The 18,120-nt window shown below is 40.2% G+C and overlaps 1 protein-coding gene across 1 annotated transcript in view; it reads right to left on the reverse strand.

Annotated features, from left to right (window-relative positions):
* The window catches only part of NRG1 (neuregulin 1), a gene marked incomplete at its 5' end in the record, with an annotated part of 1,029,511 nt that overhangs the window by 383,355 nt on the left and 628,036 nt on the right, over window positions 1-18,120 (reverse strand). The gene's annotated exons all lie outside the window — the stretch shown is intronic.

Here is an 18,120-nt window from a genome sequence, read left to right on the forward strand (position 1 = left end):
TTCATCCACCTTTCTGTCTTTCTAATCAGAAATGGGCCTTAGTTACTTATAAACTCACAAAGATAAGTCACCACTTAGTGGGGGTAAGAAAGGAAGAATTATTTTCCAAATTTTCCCAGAAGGAATTATGAACTCAGAGAGAAAAGAGGTGCATCTAACTCATGACTCCAGAAAATGAAAATCTTGAATACTTTGGAGCTTTCTGGAAGGAAAGAAGGAGCACATTCAGAACTAAAGATTCAACATTCAAGTAAAAAACATATTCTGTTGCCTTCTTACAATTTATTATTCTGTTTGTTTATGGCAATGTTTATTTTCCCTGTCCTCCTCAACCATACAGCAGGATGGTATGCAGGGACCACTTAGGGTATATTTTAAAATCCTTTCAAAGTTGATCTCCCCCAAGACAGGGAAGAGATCCAGGAGAGCTACCACTCACGCCCCTTATTTTCTCTGCTGAAATGTTTCATCCCATTTCCTCCAAACTCTGGAGGAAGAAGATTTGTTCATTCAAGTACACTCAAGCAAAAAAGGGACCCCATGAACAGATGAATGGATAAAGAAGATGTGGTATATATATACAATGGCATACTACTCGGCCATAAAAAAGAATAAAATTTTGTCATTTGCAGCAACATGGATGGACCCGGAGGGCATTATGCTAAATGAAATAAGTCAGACAGAGAAAGACAAACACTGCATGATATCACTTATATGCGGAATCTAAAAAGTACAACAAACTAATGAATAAAACAAAAAAGAAGCAAACTCCCAGATACAGAGAACAAACTAGTGGTCACCAGTGGGGAGAGGGAAGGGGGGAGGGGCAATGTAGGGGGGGAGGGGATTTAAAAGGGGTTATTATGGGATTATATGTGTGTGAAACTTTTGAAAATTGTAAAGCAGTGTAGAATTTAAGGAATGTTTCATTCAATAATTTTTTTAAAAAAAGAAAGACATCTGTTTAACACATCCATTTTGAAATGAGATGTGCATCTTGAGAGCCTCAATCCTGTCACTGCAAGGAGATGAGTCCTGGGAAGGAGGAGAATCAGAAAGCAGATGGCTGAGGAGGAAAGTCAACATGGACCAGCAGCCCTGGTGGAGCTTATGGCCAGCAGCTACCACTCGGTGAGTCCAGGGGTCACCAAAGACCACCAGTTAGAGCTTGACGTGAGACTGGCAGCTGAACACCTCCAGGGCTTACCTTTCTATTCCTTTGCTACCTCCAAACACTGCTTATTTCACATAGAAAGAGCACTTCACTCATATAACCATCTCATATGTATCTTACAGGAAACCTAGGACCTCTCTTTCTCATATTTTTTAGTACCTTGTCCTACCCCTCACTTCTAGCCCTGGTTATCTAGAAATATTGCGTGAAGTTTCCAAAAGAAGTGCAAGGAGACATTAAAAAAAAAAAAAAGAGGATAAGGAACTATCCCTTTATGCATACCATGTGTGTGGTACCTCAAAGACTCTTCAGAGTGGACCAGTTCTCCTATTTATTCTTTTCTTTTCAGTCTGTACAAACGGTCCCCTATTATAAATTTGGAATGCCTGGTATCATAATCTGGAGAAAAAATTGTTTAGAAAATGTAGTCATAAGTTCAATGATTTTCCATAAAGACAGATTATTAAGGGGCAGTGAGAAATTTGCATGTCCGTGTTGCCTGCCAAGATATGTCCTGTCCCTAGGGAGGCAGAACCATTAAAAGATGAAACACAGAAGTAAATCAATGGGATTCCGATTCACAACGTATTTTTAAAATAGAATGCCTAAAGGTATCTTGATGGTACTTTATAAATATCACCAATATAAAAGGGAGCTAATGGGTATTTTTCAACTGGGGGAATTCAGAACAGGGAATGTCAATACCTTTTATGCTTACCTGGTTCACTCACTAACTCATATATCCCACACAGTGTTATTTAACGCCTACTAAATGCACTTTGCTGGGATACAAAGATGCATAAGATTTGGACCTTGCCCCAAACAAAAGTCTGGTGGCCTTTTTTGAACCATTATTTTTCCCTTCCCAATCCCCCCAAGTTAGCCATCTTTGGAAAACAGAAGTAGTGCAACATATGAACTGGATATATTTAAAATGTGACTATTAAAATAGTTGTTTTACCTTGGAGTGCATAGTCCCATAAAAGGTATGTTATACACAGTGGTTGTGTCTCAATCTAGTCTAACACAGAAGACTATTTCACCTAGTATAGGCCCCAAATCTATACATATGCTACATGATAGCAGACAGTGACATTGATATTATAGTTAGAATTTCAAAACACACTCTAAAACTTAAGTAACTGGCTGTATTTTTTAGTATAAATTGTAATTCATTATGATTTTAGAGTATATAAAATATTTTTTAAAAACAGAAAAAAAGGACTTCCCTGGTGGCACAGTGGTTAAGAATCTGCCTGCCAATGCGGGGGACACGGGTTCAAGCCCTGGTCCCGGAGGATCCCACATGCCGCGGAGGAGCTAGGCCCATGAGCCACAACCACTGAGCCTGTGCTCTAGAGCCCGTGTGCCACAACTACTGAGCCCGCATGCCACAACTACTGAAGCCCGCACGCCTAGAGCCCGTGCTCCGCAACAAGAGAAGCCACCGCAATGAGAAGCCCATGCGCCGCAACGAAAAGTAGCCCCCACTCACCACAACTAGAGAAAGCCCGCGCGCAGCAACGAAGACCCAACGCGGCAATAAATAAACAAATAAGCTTTAAATAAAAAGAAAAGGAAAAAAAATCATTCACCATAAACAATGTAAAAAATCTGTTAATATTTTGACTGAAAAATAGATCTAAGGTATGAGGGAAATTTCACTCTAGTGGGATGAAAAGGTAAAGGGAAATATTTGAGTTGTCCCTAAAGGAAGTTCAAAAGAGTGATAGCATTCGTTTCTTCATGTCACTTTCAAATATTTCCAGGGACATCCAGACACTCACCTTTGTTCATGACAAATTTTATTTTGTGGTCAAGAAAGGAGAGAGAAGATGGAAAAGACCAGAAAGTGGTGTGAGAAGAGGTTTTCCTGAAATAAACAGGAAATAGATGGAAGTGAGATGGAGAAAAACAAAACAAAACAGAAGGGGCTTAGACAGGATGTCTAGGTAGATATGAGAAGGAAATTGACTCTTGGAGCTAGGATTAACTGTGCAGCCAGAGTTAAAAGGGAAAAGGAAAGTAGGTGTGCGGACCACTCAAGCAACCTTTTGAAGTAATTGGCAAAAGATGGGATCACAGGATTCCAACCCAGTTACCAGGTGGCACCTTGGATGCCAAACAACTTGGAAGAGAAAGAGGAGCATATGCAATTGCAGCCCACAGCTTAGATGGGATCTTAAATGGACAAATGTGTATCTGTGAGAGTGCTCACAGCCTCTCTAAAAAGGCCTTCCTATATTCATGCTTGTTGAGTTTCAAGCTTGTGTTCTTTGAGAAAGTGACATTTTAAAAACAACTTTGTAGTCACGACCATTTCAGACTCATTAATTTCACCCTTCATCCTCATCACTCTCACAGCATGAAATCTTGCAAATACTGTTTTGTCTAACCTTCCTCAATCTACTTAATGCAGAACATTAAAACCATTTCTTGCGTATTAAAAGTCTTGGTTGCAGATCTTTGTGTTTTAAAAGGACATGGAAAAGCAATAACTACACTAAACAAGAGAGGATTTCAGTTGCGTAAATTTCCCATAATTTCGTTACTATTCGAGGTGTCAATGAAGAGAGCTCAGGAATCTGGGCTTCCTGAATCAATTTGTTATATGAGGTGCATATGAGTTGACAATGAACTTCTACCAATATGTATTGAAAATTTTGGGTTCCTGGGGATCATATTCAAGACCCGGCAGGGGACTTCCCTGGTAGTCCAGTGGTTAAGAGTCCACCTTCCAATGCAGCGGATGTGGGTTCAATCCCTGGTTGGGGAACTAGGTTCCCACATACCGCCAGGCAACTAAGCCCATGCACCTCAACTACTGAGCCCGCGCACCAGAACTACTGAGCCAATGCACCACAACTAGAGAACTCGTGTGCCGCAACAATGGAGCCCACGCACTCTGGAGCTCGCACCCCGCGATGAAAGATTCCGCATGCCACAACGAAGATCCCGCGTGCTGCAACTAAGACCCAACGCAGCCAAAAATAAAAATAAATAAATAAATATTTTTAAAAAGACCCTGCAGCATTCCTATTCTTAATGAGTCTATCATCAAAACAGGGACCTCCAGAAAGACAGATCAGCATATGTGAGATAACACTAACTTACAAATAGATCATTAATTTATTTGAAGGGGAAAAAGTCTGTCATGGATTATGGTAATTAATTTAATTAATTGGAGAACAGATTGAACTAAATATGAATATTTTTTCCAGAGATGCTCCCTAATGTTTGCTTAAAGCAAGACATGGCTTTTGAAGAATTGTCCTATTTCCATTCAAGGACTCCAGAGAGCCAGCTGTCTAGCTTTAGCTACCCATCTGCATGTGTGTGCATACTTATGTCCACTCAAAACAGTTCTGGACATACACATAACAAATGTCAACAGTGTTTCATTCAGGACAATAGAATTAAAGGGAAGGAATAAAAGGTAAAATGAGGAGAGAGATATTAGTTTTTCATGTCATATATATCCTTCCATTCTGTTTGAGTTTTCCATGTGAATATGTAAAAAAAAAAAAACACTTAAATATAAAAACACTCATACATTGTGTTCCAGTGAAAATATAAAACATCTGGGCCTCTGTACTTGCTTGATAAAACACTGGGAGGAAGAGTCCCTTTGGGGCCCTGACTCCGCCTACCCGTGTAGGAACAGTTGAGGCACTCAAACTGTCCAATCGCTTTAAGCCGTAGCCATGGCAGTCTGAATTTCCCTCATGCTTTTGGAACTTTGAAATGACAGAAACAGGATAACTATGGGGTCACCACTCACACATGAAGAACTCAGTATCAAGTCGAAAAAGATGGAGTCCTTTGTGGATCCATTTGAATGGTTAGCTTTCAGACTATGATTAGCAGGTCTTACCATTTCCTGAGCAGCAGAATATATAATACATTAATTGTATAATAAATGTCAATGTCTTCTACACTAACATCTAACAATAAACTAAGTGGCTTTTATAGTCTGAATTGCCAAGTGAACTCTGTTGAGTTTTCTGCAGAGCTAAGATGTGGTTCTTCCCTAATATAATTTTGAAGTGCATGGATCTGGGGTGCACTGATGTGAGGGAGGCACATAAAATACTTGCCACTTCTAAGAACTCAAATGGGTGCAGTTAAAATGGAAGTAATTCCAGGTACACAAGTGCCACCTTCCCATATTTTGAGGAGGAGCCCTGACCTGTATTTTGAAGTTCCTTTAGTAATTTTGATGTGTTTCAGGGTTTAGAAACTAATCTACCTTGCCTTGAAGGAATTCCTAGGCGTTATAGTGGCCTTTCTGTACAGATCACCACCACCAGGCTGTTACCAACCTGGGGAGACTGAGCATTTTTTGAGCTACAATTTCGTATAGTACAACTTTCTTCTAATGGACTCCTTTTGACCAGGATTGAATGTTTAAAATCACATTGTATAGAATCTGATGGCATGAGAAAACTGAGCTCAGAACGGTGTGATGTTTGATGTAGCATAAGATAACTGTTAAATTTTTCAACGAACAATTTCTTACATACATACAATTAGGGCCTAAACAATTTTCCTAATAAAGCAAAAATCTGTACATCTTTGGTGAGCATATCTGTCATGGGATGGTTAAAGATGTCTCATAAAAGTCTCTGATTCATGATGATTAAGCATCAAGTAATAAAAACAGATTCACCACTACCACCTTCCTTTTTACTTCTGGCTGCCATGAGCTGGCAAGGTGATTGCTCTGCAAATCCGCCTGTTAGGTCATTGAGGCTGTGTGTATGTCATGACTAAATGGACATTTAACGTTTCTAAAGTTCCTAGCAAGAAGGACCATTAGCAAAGGCATAAACAAACTAGAGTACTCTTTAAATTTCTGTTACAAAAGGTAAACATTTGCTAATCTATGTAAGACTTTATACTAGGTTTCTAAATTTGAGGATGTAAAAATATCAACTAATCCCGACTTTGAACTTCACATAGAATTAGAAAGTTAAATATGATGTTATTCTCTATAAAACATTCAGGATCACAAAGAAGGTTTAACAAGTTGGATTAAATACATAAAATAAAAGCTGACAGGAAATTAAACCAAATACTAATTATATGCTATTCTTTGAAACATTTTCTGAGGCTTGTATTTGGAAGATTATATTTACAGACAGCCAAAACAAGCTGACCAAACAGTTTCAAAGCCTTATGTGACTGACTCTTCAGCATAAGGCAGTCTAAATGGTTAAATGAACATTTTCCTCTTCGGAACAGATTATTTTGGCATTGTAAAACTGTCACGTCTATCCACAACTTCAAAATGAGGTCGGCGGTGGGGTGGTGGTGGTCCAGAAACAATTCCAGAAGACAATTTATTTTTCTTATTCTTAAAGATCTCATCACCATCAATTAGTATTCATTAATCATCCCAGCCTGCTCTGTAGAACTGAAACGTCTCCTGCCTGAATCTAAGCCCATCTACCTTTGATGTACACAGTGGTAACACCTCATTTATTCTGCATTGTTAGGGAATGAAGTGATGCATGTCAGAGGATTTTCTAGAAAACAGATGCTTGTTTGTTTTTTACAAAGAGACCTCTACTTTTATTCACCATGTTTAAGTGAAATCTTTCTAACATGTACCAAGATTCATCCGTGTTCTTAAATATGGTTCAGGAAACTTAACATAACATTAAGCATTAGCATAAACTTAAGCTAAAAACTTCTAAAGTTGTTGTTAGGAGACATCAGTAATTTAACAGCATTATCAAGAGGCAGCTGAGAGGTGGGAGTGGAAGTTTCTGGGGAGACAATCGAGCACTGGCATTAAGAAACTAGGCTGCAGTGGATCAGCTGATCAGCTATGCAAACTTCATCAGTTATTGAAGCTTTCTGCCCAGTGGTTTCCTCATTAAAATAGTAACAACAACACTCACTTATTGAATTGTTGGGAAGATGAAATTCTTGCAAAAGACTTAGACCAGTGCCTAGCACAACATAAACAAATCTTAGCTCTTGTGATGGTTAGTCTTGCTTTCATTTTTAACCGTTTTATAGTAAATCTGTTCTATTCTGGGAAACCAGGTACCATGTTTGCATATAATAGAGCATAAACTGAGCTTAAAGCAGGAAGTCTATGAGCTATTTTGGCTGCTTCAAAGTGGTTTTCATTTCGAACTTTTTAAAAATTGTAGTAAGAACATTTTATATGGGTTCTACCGTCACAATAAGTTTTGAAGTGTACAATGCAGTACCATTAACGATGGGCACAGTGCTGCAGAACAGCTCTCCAGAAGTTATTCATCTTAACAGAGCTGAAACTTTACAACTACTGAATAGCAATTCCCCATTTTCACCTGCTCCCAGACCCTGGCAGCTGCCATTCTACTCTCTGCTTCTATGAGTTTGGCTACTTTAGATACTTATAGAAGTGGAATCATACAGTATTTGTCCTTCTGTGACAGGCTTATTTCACTTAGCATAAAGTCTTCAAGATTCATCTATGTTGTCACACCTAGTAGGATTTCCTTCTTTTAAAAGGTTGCGTAAAATTCCATTGTATGTATATACCACATCTTCTTTATCCATTCATCTGTTGATGGACATTTAAGTTGCCTTCATATCTTGGCTATTGTAAATGATGCTGCAATGAATATGGGAGTAAAAATATCTCTTCAAAACCCTGACTGCAATTTTTTGGGGAAAATACTCAGAAATTGGACTGCTGAATTACATGGTAGTTCTATTTAAAATTTTTTTCTGTACTGTTTTCCGTAAAGGCGGCACTAATTTACATTCTTACCCACCCTTTACAGTCCCACCAGCAGTGGGGATTTCTCTTCATTCTTGCCAAATTTTGTTTTTTGGATAATAGCCATCCTAACAGGTGTGAGGTTATATCCCCTTGTGGTTTTGATTTGCATTTCCCTGATGATTAGTGATGCTGACCATCTTTTCATGTACCCGTTGGCCAACTGTATTTGTTCTTTGAAGAAATTTCTATTAAAGTCCCTTGCCCATTTTAAAATCTGGTTATTATTATTTTTCTTTTCTTATTTGTTTTGCTATTGAGTTGTAGGAGTTCCTTTTATATTTTGGATAGTAACTCCTTATCAGGCATATGGTTTCAAATATTTTCTCTCATTCTCTTAACTTAGAGGTTTTTGTCTCTGCTCCAGAATGTGCAAATTTCTGGATACTAACCCACTAAAAAACACCCACGCATGAACATGAACTCAAGTAACTTGGAGATGGACTTGGCTGAAACAACCTTTTAAAAATATTTTTTATTAATGATATCATTAATAAAAAAAAGGGAAGGATTATGACAAAACAAATGGCATTAAAAATTGCAAAGCAGAGGCTCACATAGGATACATTGCTTTCAAGCATTTTTGATATCAAATATTTTAAATTGATATACTAATTAGTCTTTTATACATTCACTCAAATAGGCCTTTACTTTCACATGGGATAAATTACTTTAGCTGGAATTACATGGGTTACTATGATTAAACTGGCACTTAAAAAGAGTTTGTAATAGTTTGTTCACTAATGCAGAAATACTTCTTTATGCTTTGGAAGTCACAAGATTGCTTCAAAAATGTCCCTGCCTTTCCTTTACCTATTTTTGAACACTGCAACAAGGTTTTGTTGAACAACTGAGATTATAGGACATCTAGCAGCCCCTGAGAAAGGACACAGACAATAAACAAATGAGATCAGCCAGCCTACTCTGCTCATGCCTGTATCATTTGGGCAACTAGGCAGGAATTAAGGCAGCTTTAATTGAATTGCTACTCTTTTGGTTTTATCCTTGGGCCTCATAGACCACAGGATCTGTAGAACCTCAAACCTGCCTTAGAAATCTAAGAGTTTAAAAACCCTGATGGCCAAAGACTTCATTCCTATGACCTTACACACTTATACAGAACCGGCAGATGATGTAATGTGGGTTTCACCCATGAGATGCCTGGTGTTTCATTTTTTCCGAGTGAATAACTCCTCTCTACTCTCTGCCGAAGGATGCTAATTGTCCATGTGCCTGCTAAATGAACAGGTTTAGGAAGTACTTTGATTTCTATGAAAGTAACATATTCTAGAAATACAAAGTGCATAGAACCCTCTTAAACATGACTCATGATTGGAGATTTGTCTGGAATCCAGGTTGCTTCATGCCCTCCTGGAACAAAACACATGTATACAGACGAAGCTGAGCTTAAAACAGGAAGTCTATAGACCTTTACCCACTGGATTTTGGAGATACATGTAAAAATGTAGACACACTGAAGTAAATGATCTGAGCTGAATCTATAGCGTTTAGGTATTGTCCGGGGTTGGCAAAGTTTTGCTGTAAAGAGCCAAACAGTTGATAAGTTATGTTTTACGGGCCATATTATCTCAGTTGGAACTAGTCAACCAGGCTGTTTTACTGAAGAAGTAGCCACAGACAGGATGGAAACAAATGGTCATGGCTCTGTTCCAATAAAACCTTATTGACAAAACCAGGTATCAGGTCAGATTTGGTCCATTGCTGTAGTTTGTTGACTCCTATTATAGCAAAAGATGTATAGGGTGCATGGTCTAAGAGATTGAGTTAGAATCCCAGCTCTAACATTTATTCTCAGAAAGTTTGGAAAGTTCTTAAACTTTTCTGAGGCTCCATTCTTTGTGATAAGGAGATAACAATACCTCGTTCAGGGGCCTGTGATGAGGATTATATGAGACAATGATTGTAAAGTGCTGAGCTTGTTGGCTGGCACATCCAGCAAACTTATATGGTACATATCCGTTCCTTTGCCTAATTCCGTTCCTGCTTCCTTAAGACGTCTTCTACCAGAAGGAAGTACATCCTCGTACCAGGTTTACAGGACCCTAGCAACACCAACATCAAGTCTGGTTACCAAAGGGAGGTAGGCAGACATGGCACTCCTATAAAATAGTCATGAGAAGATGAGGCACAGAACGAGGTGTTTTTTTTCCTACAGGATTTGGCAGATACTGTACCATCCTAATACCTTTCAAGTTCAGAATGGATGAATTGGGCCAGAATCGCCCCTGTCATTAAGCCTGCCTAAGCAGATGGCGCAGCCCAAAACAGGACAACGTGTGTGTGTATGTGTGTGTGTATGTGTCTGCATGTATGTGCACATGCATGTGCACTGTTTTAAATGTTGTACACTATGAAATATGACATGAATATAATATTACACGGCTAATAAATGTATGCACACTGTGCAGCAGTGCCACATTTCTCATTTCCCACGCCCCTATATCTAGTTCTACGACGGAAGTCCTAGGACCACCCCCATCTCACCCTCCAGCAACCAAGGGAAAGGAGAAAACCAGGTTTTCTTGAAATCACTCCTGCCTGACTTCTAAAAGCCATTGCCTCAGACCTCACCAAGCACATTTTTTAAATAACATGATCCTTACTGAGATTACAATCTATTTTTTAAAAATAGAAATGGTAGGGCTTCCCTGGTGGTGCAGTGGTTGAGAGTCCGCCTGCCGATGCAGGGAACACAGGTTCGTGCCCGGGTCCGGGAAGATCCCACATGCCGCGGAGCAGCTGGGCCCGTGAGCCATGGCCGCTGGGCCTGCGCATCCGGAGCCTGTGCTCCGCAACGGGAGAAGCCACAACAGTGAGAGGCCCGTGTACCACACACACACACACAAAATAGAAATGGTAAATAAAAACTTTCTCATTGAAAGTATTTTTTATTCCCAAGCTTACAAACAGTATTTCATTCAACTTCCAATGACTAGGTGAGGTTGACAGGAAGATAAACTCCAGAGTCAGGTTGCCTGGGTTGGAATCTTCCCTCTGCTACTGAACAACTATGACCACAGGCAAATTACTAAACCTCATTTTCTTTGTCTGAGAAATTCTTATTTCATAAATTGGTTGCGAAGATTAAATTAGATAATGCATGGAGCACTCTTAGCAGGGTATCTAACATAGGAAAAGTCCTCATCAAGCGTGAGTTTTTGTAATTGTTATCATCCCCACTTAATAGACATAAACAACACAGCACTAAGAGTCATGTGATTTTCTGGATGTTTGCCTGGGAAGGTCCTGCTAGGACCAGAGCTCAGACTTGGTCTTCCATTCCACCGCATGAGGACCGCTTTTATATGCAGTCTATCAAATTACATGACCTTTTTAAGTCTATGCTACCATATTTAAAGTATTTCATTGATGAAGATGCTTATTCTCATTAACTTTAAACTCTAATTCAAGAAGTCAGAGAGAGAAAGTGAGTGCCTGGGATGTAGGGACACAGGAGAGGAAATGATGAATTCGTTTTTATGGTTACTATTAGATTACCATTTGAATTGTCTCAGTCCTTTTTATTAACAATATGCATCCAGGATGCACATCCAACTTGCTGTCTGCTTTCAAACTTGTCAAATCCAGGTAGGCTGCTTCGGGCGGGAGCACCGGAGCACACGCAGATAATGGCGAGAAGAAAAAAGAGGTTTCTATTCTCCTCTTTGAAACACCATGACTCCACAAAACGACAGTTACCTGGCTGCCACCTCTCAGTGCCAGTCACTCAAACTGGCAGCGGATTTGACTTTTTCATCTACTTTATTAGGGATCTATTCCTTATCTTGTTTCTCCCTTCTTCAGTGGATCTGAGCTCTGAACTCCCCTGGAAGTTCCTTGGACAGGATTGAGCTCCCAAGGGCTTCAATAGAGACTTGAAGTCAGATGAAACCATTGCGGTGAGATGCTTAATACCTGAGATGCTAATAAGCTTAAATAGAAACATCCTCCGGATTACAGAATGGGCACCTTGGCATGTTTGAACTTTTCCAAGTATCATTCCACCAGGTGATAAAATATTTCACTGAAGAATGACAGCAACTATATATTTATAAAATGCCCCTGCATTTAAGGATGTGAAAACGCCCCATAAACTACCCGTCATTTCTCTCTTACTGAAAAGTCTGGGGCTCACTGAGAATGAAATTGTTCCAAGGTCTCATGAAATCAGCACTAGATTTGAGAAGTCCAAGTTGTCTGAGATAAGAATCCAGTGCAATCCACCTGCCTGCCTGCTTGATTTCCCACCATCCTTTTCCTGTCCATATAAATGTTCCAAGGCTAACTTTCCTGATGAGCATGAATGCTGGGCATTTATCAGACACATTGGATCGTTGTAGAATAGTACGTAATTGTATGGCATGCACCAAGTTAAGACTGTACAGCAACTCATTTCAACCAAAATAAAGAAGGTAGACTTCACCTCATGGTAACTCCTGTTAAGGGGGAGAAAACAAGGGGGTGAAATTCTAATGATGTGTTACACTTGCCCTAAAATTTCAAATGACACATTGGATGCCTTAAGGCAGACACTGAGTAATCTTTAACTTTCGGGCACTGTGTATTACAAGCCTATTAGGAACAAATTAGGTTATATATGAAAAAGTCCTCATAAAGCATAGTCCTGAGAGCCAGGAGCAAAAAAGCTCTAAATTTGGTCATACTAATAACTAGATCTGTGACCCCAGGTAAGGCATTTCGACCACCTTTCATAAGCCTTCTCATTCCTGAGATGATGAATAGCCTAGGTGACACCTATAGATCTTTCTAGCTCTGGCACTGTCACAAGAAAATAGACTTGGTAGCTTGCAGGATATCAGGCTCGGCACTCAGGACTGCTATGTAATAGGTGATGTGCCTTTTTGTTACCTCAGGCTTTCCTTTCTTTACTGTTTCAACTTTTGTTTCCCTCGGTAACCCTCTTTGTTTCTTCAGCCACTCAGGGTCCTACCCTCAATCAGAATTGGATTCCAAGGAAGGGACGGACTAATCAATCACGTGTTCATATGAAGTTAAGGCCATGTGGCCCTTATTTCAAGGCACGAGAGCTTTAAGTCTGAAATCCCCCTCATTTCGTGGGGCCTCCACCTCAAACGTGGATCATAAATCCAACCACATCGCTGTGTCCAGTGACACCACTTTGGTTTTGCCGCCATCATGCTTCACCTGGACGCTGCCACAGAGTCACAATTGTTCTCTCTGCTGCATCACCTGGTCCCACAGCAGCCTTAGTGCCCTTCACACGGTCCATTCGATCAGCTAAGCCCCTTGCTGAAATCCCTCAAATGACTTCCCATTGTATTTAGAATAAAATCTCAACCCTACCATGGCCTACAAACGCCTGTGTAACTTGATCTCAGCCAGTCTCTTCCATCTTTTCCCTGCGTTCCTTGGGTCACAAAGACTTTTTTTTTTTTTAATTTTTTGAACCCACTGGACTCATTCCTGTCTTTGGGGCTTTTCACTTCTTATCCTCTCTGCCTAGACCCCTCCTGTCCTATAAACCTCAGGTCCACCTGAGAGGAATGTTGACACAACCTCATTAGCGAACCCCCTGACTGCACCTGGTTATTCTTTCTCTGCCCCATCGCTGCTTTGTTGTCTCTCACTGCTCAGTGCTTGAAATTATCCTATTAATTGTGTATTATCTGCACCCCCCTCACTAGAATATAAGTGCGATGACCTTGCCTCTCCTGACCATCATTCTACTTCCAGTGCACTGATAAGTGTGCAGTACAGAGGAGGCCCTCAACAAATGTGTGATGAAAGAGAAAGGTAGTAGATAACAGAAGAAGGAAAAAAGTGAAATAAAAAAGATTTTTTTTAAGTGTTTATTTATTTATTTTTGCAGTACGCGGGCCTCTCACTGCTGTGGCCTCTCCCATTGCGGAGCACAGGCTCCGGACGCGCAGGCTCAGCGGCCATGGCTCACGGGCCCAGCCGCTCCGCGGCATGTGGGATCTTCCCGGACGGGGGCACGAACCCATGTCCCCTGCATTGGCAGGCGGGCTCTCAACCACTGCGCCACCAGGGAAGCCCGGTAAAAAAGTTTTTATCCTCTAAGACCAAATGAAGAAAGTGCTCCGAATTAGGTGACTGATCTTAAATGAGGTTCTTGTATGGGCAAGCCATGATGTCACTTGTTTTACACTTAGTGATGGCCTCCTTTGGGTGTAGTTTCAGGTGTGGGGATATGTGTGGTGGGTGAAGGGGGCATGCCATGGTGCCCTTGTCTTCCTGGCTTTGTACTTTTCTGTACCAGATGCTTAGGGACATGATCTGGCTACATGTGTTTCTTTGTGAGGCCCACAGGCCTCTCAGCATGGTGACGAGATGGTGCCCCTTGAGCTGTATTTCTTTCAGATATGTGTCTGAGAGAGAGTGTTATGACCAAGGTCCAAAACAAGATAGTGACAAAACAAGTAGAGAAGTATATCTTAGTACCAATTGTACAGCAATTGCACCAGAGCTGGGACTATAAACTGGGGCTCTATCTGCCAGTCCATCAGACATAATCTTATTTATGGAAAAAACTTATGGAGAGCCTACTTTGTGAGCCACTGACTTCTTTATTCCTTCTCGCATATAATTTATTTCCCAGTCCTGGGGAGCCTTTCAGCGTGGAGGCTTTCAGAAGAGTCTCCTTGGTGGTTTTTAGGTCCTCAAACATTACACGTATTTTATTAAATATGAATAACTTTATACTTCTGGCCCCAGGGTAACAGTGGATTGGTGAAGAATTGCCACTCAGAGCTTTACAGGCATTGCATGTGTGAAGACATGGCAGAATAACAGGATAACTGTTTGCACTTCTTAATCACAATTGTTTTCTGGAAAGTATTTGATAAGCTCACCCACACTGGATAATAAATGAATTGTAAGATTTTGGAAAGACTTGCGTTAGCAACATGAGGAAGGTTCCACTGCCTTAAACCGTAAGAATAAAGCTGTAATGGCAAATTTTCAGGCAATAACGAAATAGGTTTATACGTCTAGAGGCAGAGGTTTCTACACAGCATTTCTGAAAGTCTCTGCAGACTGCCTCCTATTTTTCTTAACATCTATCTTCTTATCTGGAAAATGGACATCATAACACTGAACTTTCGGGGCTGTTGTGAGACAAATACATTTAAAGTGCCCACCAAGGGAGTGGAGCTGACACTGAGCTCCACAAAGGGCCCTGCCTGTTGGTGTTGGAGGACTGTGAGCTCAGCCCGCTGCGCGGTCTGGGAAAATAATTTCTTTGTGTTTTGCCCTTCTTTATTCATAACATTTACCATGCTTCATCATCTTTCTAGCTTAGGGCAGAGAACAGAAAACAAAAATATCAAAGTATCAAAACATCAATTTTAACAATTAGTCTGTTGGTCTGGGTACACTCCACTCTGTGAATGCCAAGCAGATATCTATTCTACTTCCTCTCCATTTTTACATGTCTTGCTTTTATAAAACAGGGCCTTTTCAGTTACTAGATTCTAAGGAGAAATAACTGGGAAAGGCCCTAGATCTTACATGCCTAAAGGCTCTGGAATGTCGTGGCTTTTATTTTTCTTAGCCAGAGGGCATGCAAATATTTAACTGTGAATCATCTGAGCTGGGACTTCCTTATAGTAACAGTGGCAGGACTTGGAGAGCCTTTCTTTTGTCAATGTCTGGATAATCAGGGGCCTCAGAGGATATTTACTCAACTACTGATCAGAGCCCTTGCTGCTCCTTTTCCGAGGAAGTGCCCTCTGGAAAGTCTCAGTGCTCCCAGATTATTTTTTCTAAGATGCCACTGAGCTTTTTAATATTAGAGATTACTGGGCAGTTTTCATGATTCCAATGCAGAACATTTTTATTTTTTCTATACTCATTCATTCAACAGATATATTTGAACAGCTTCTACATGCCAGACACCGAGAAGACTACTAGCGAAAAGGATGAAAAAGACAAACTCCAAACCCTAAAATTAAAAAAAAAAAAATCACAGTCTTAGAGGTGATATAGATGAATTAAAATAGAAGACCTAAGTGCTGTGATTTAGTATAGGACAGATTCAATGGGATCAAATGAATGAATGTTACTAACTGTGCAGGAGAGTGATCAGAGAAGATTCGAGAAAGTTTTGCAGAGGAAGAAGCATTTCAGCAACGGAAAAGATGAGCAGAAATTACCAGTGGGAACTGTGAGGATAAAAAATGTTACTCCAAGCTGAGGGATGACAAAGACCTAGTCATATGAAAGAACCTATGTGTTTACAGGGCTGGCAATAGCTTAGTGTGGGCAGAACGGATACCAAGAAGGACCCTCCTGGGCATGAAAGCCTTTTTGTCCCCCCCATTTCTTGTAGGCAAGACTCCAGCCTCCATGACCTTCCCTGAGTCCCAAAGGGCAGATTCAAACAGTTGCGAATCAAGGGAGGAGCAGCCAAGAGACCACCTGAGGTGAGATTCAAGGGACCAGAGAAGCTCGTCAAGTTTAGGAGACTGACCACCTGAGACCCTGCACACACCCTAATCTTGTCAGCGACTCCACCCTTGAACTATTGCTATACAACTCCTCATCAGATCCTCCCTAGTTGGGACACATAGTTTTTCGAGGCAGGAACCTCTTATGCCCCCTTTGCCTGGCAAAGCAATAAAGCTATCCTTTTCTACTTCACCCAAAACTCTGTCACCGAGATTCAATTCAGCACCAATGCAGAGAGGCTGAGCTTTTGGCATCAGAACATGCATTCTGTACACAGTCATAGTAGGGAAACAGGCTGGGAAAAATAGGGACCAGATCCCAAAGCTCAAGGTATCTGAGGAGTGAACTGCGTGTGGATAGAGGTGTTTTAATACTGTTTCAAGGTACGTGGCTTTAAGCAAACATTTTATATGAAAAACTGATTTTTCATCAGTCAAAAAAATAAGGACACTTGTTTAACTTTGAAAATATGTATTACATGACATTTTTAAACTGTAAGTTCTTCTCCTACATTTAAATTATAATTCCCTTACTAAAATTGTATTTATTCAGTACTCATTCAGGATCACACTCATTTCATAAATTAAGGGAAAACTAAGTTTAGTTTTTCTAAGCATCTGACTTCTATGGATAGGACTCCATTTAAAAAAATTCAATAACTATTTATTCAGGGGGTCTCACTGTGCTCAGCACAATGTGTGAAATACATAGCAAGAGTCCAGACCCTAAACCCAAGTTAATGTCATAGGACAGGAGTTAAATGCACTGTGGCGTCAATGTCATGTCCCTGGTGAAGAGAATGAATGAGGGCTTTGCCTAGTGACTTGGAGGGACTGTGGAGTGAGAACACCAACACACAAAAAGCTACACTTAATATGATCCCATGTTTGAAAAACCAACAATTTGCATGAATGTAAATGAGACATGAGGCCATGAGAGAAGGAAATAAATGGATTTTTTTCACACATCGATTTTTAAGGAATCTTACCAGGACAGGCAACTCTGGGAGGAGGAGGGCAGATAAGGTGCATGATTTAAAAAAAAAAAAAATGATGATGACATGGTCCCATTTAACTATCTGTGTGGGTGTGGGTGGGTCCTACATTAAACAAATGCATGAAAGGATAAAAACCAAAATTTTAATGACGATTATTTCATGCTCAGGGTAATCGGACTCTAGGTAATCTTTCCTTTCTTCAGCATATTTTAGGCATTGACTTAAGTTTTACAATGGACAAGTACTATTTATATAATAAAAAAGCTATTTTTACCACGAGAGGTAGGGAGTTCACAGACCAGCTAGCAAAGGACAGAGAGGCTGTGTGGCACAGTGGCTAACTGCATATACTGTGGAGCCTGACCCCCGGGGCTTGAATCCTAGCGCTTCTTATTAGCGATGAGACCATAGGAAATGTAGTCAATTCCCTATGCCTCAGTTTTCTGACCTATAAATTGGTCAAAATAATAGTACCTACCTTCATGGAGTTTGATGAGGATCAGACAAATTATCATTTGTAAATCGCTTAGATTAGTGCCTGGCACACAGGAGAGAGTAAATAGCTGTTTGTTACATGAAATAAATAATTGTAATAGAGTGTCCTAAGCACCATGATTAAAATCTCCAAGGACAAAAAAGAAAAAAAAAGAAAAAAAAAATCTCCAAGGAAGACTAGGGGAGCACACAGAAAAGTGA

This window comes from Mesoplodon mirus (genome assembly GCF_964341445.2).
Source record: "Mesoplodon mirus genome assembly, chromosome: 20".
Classification (NCBI taxonomy): Eukaryota; Metazoa; Chordata; class Mammalia; order Artiodactyla; family Ziphiidae; genus Mesoplodon; species Mesoplodon mirus.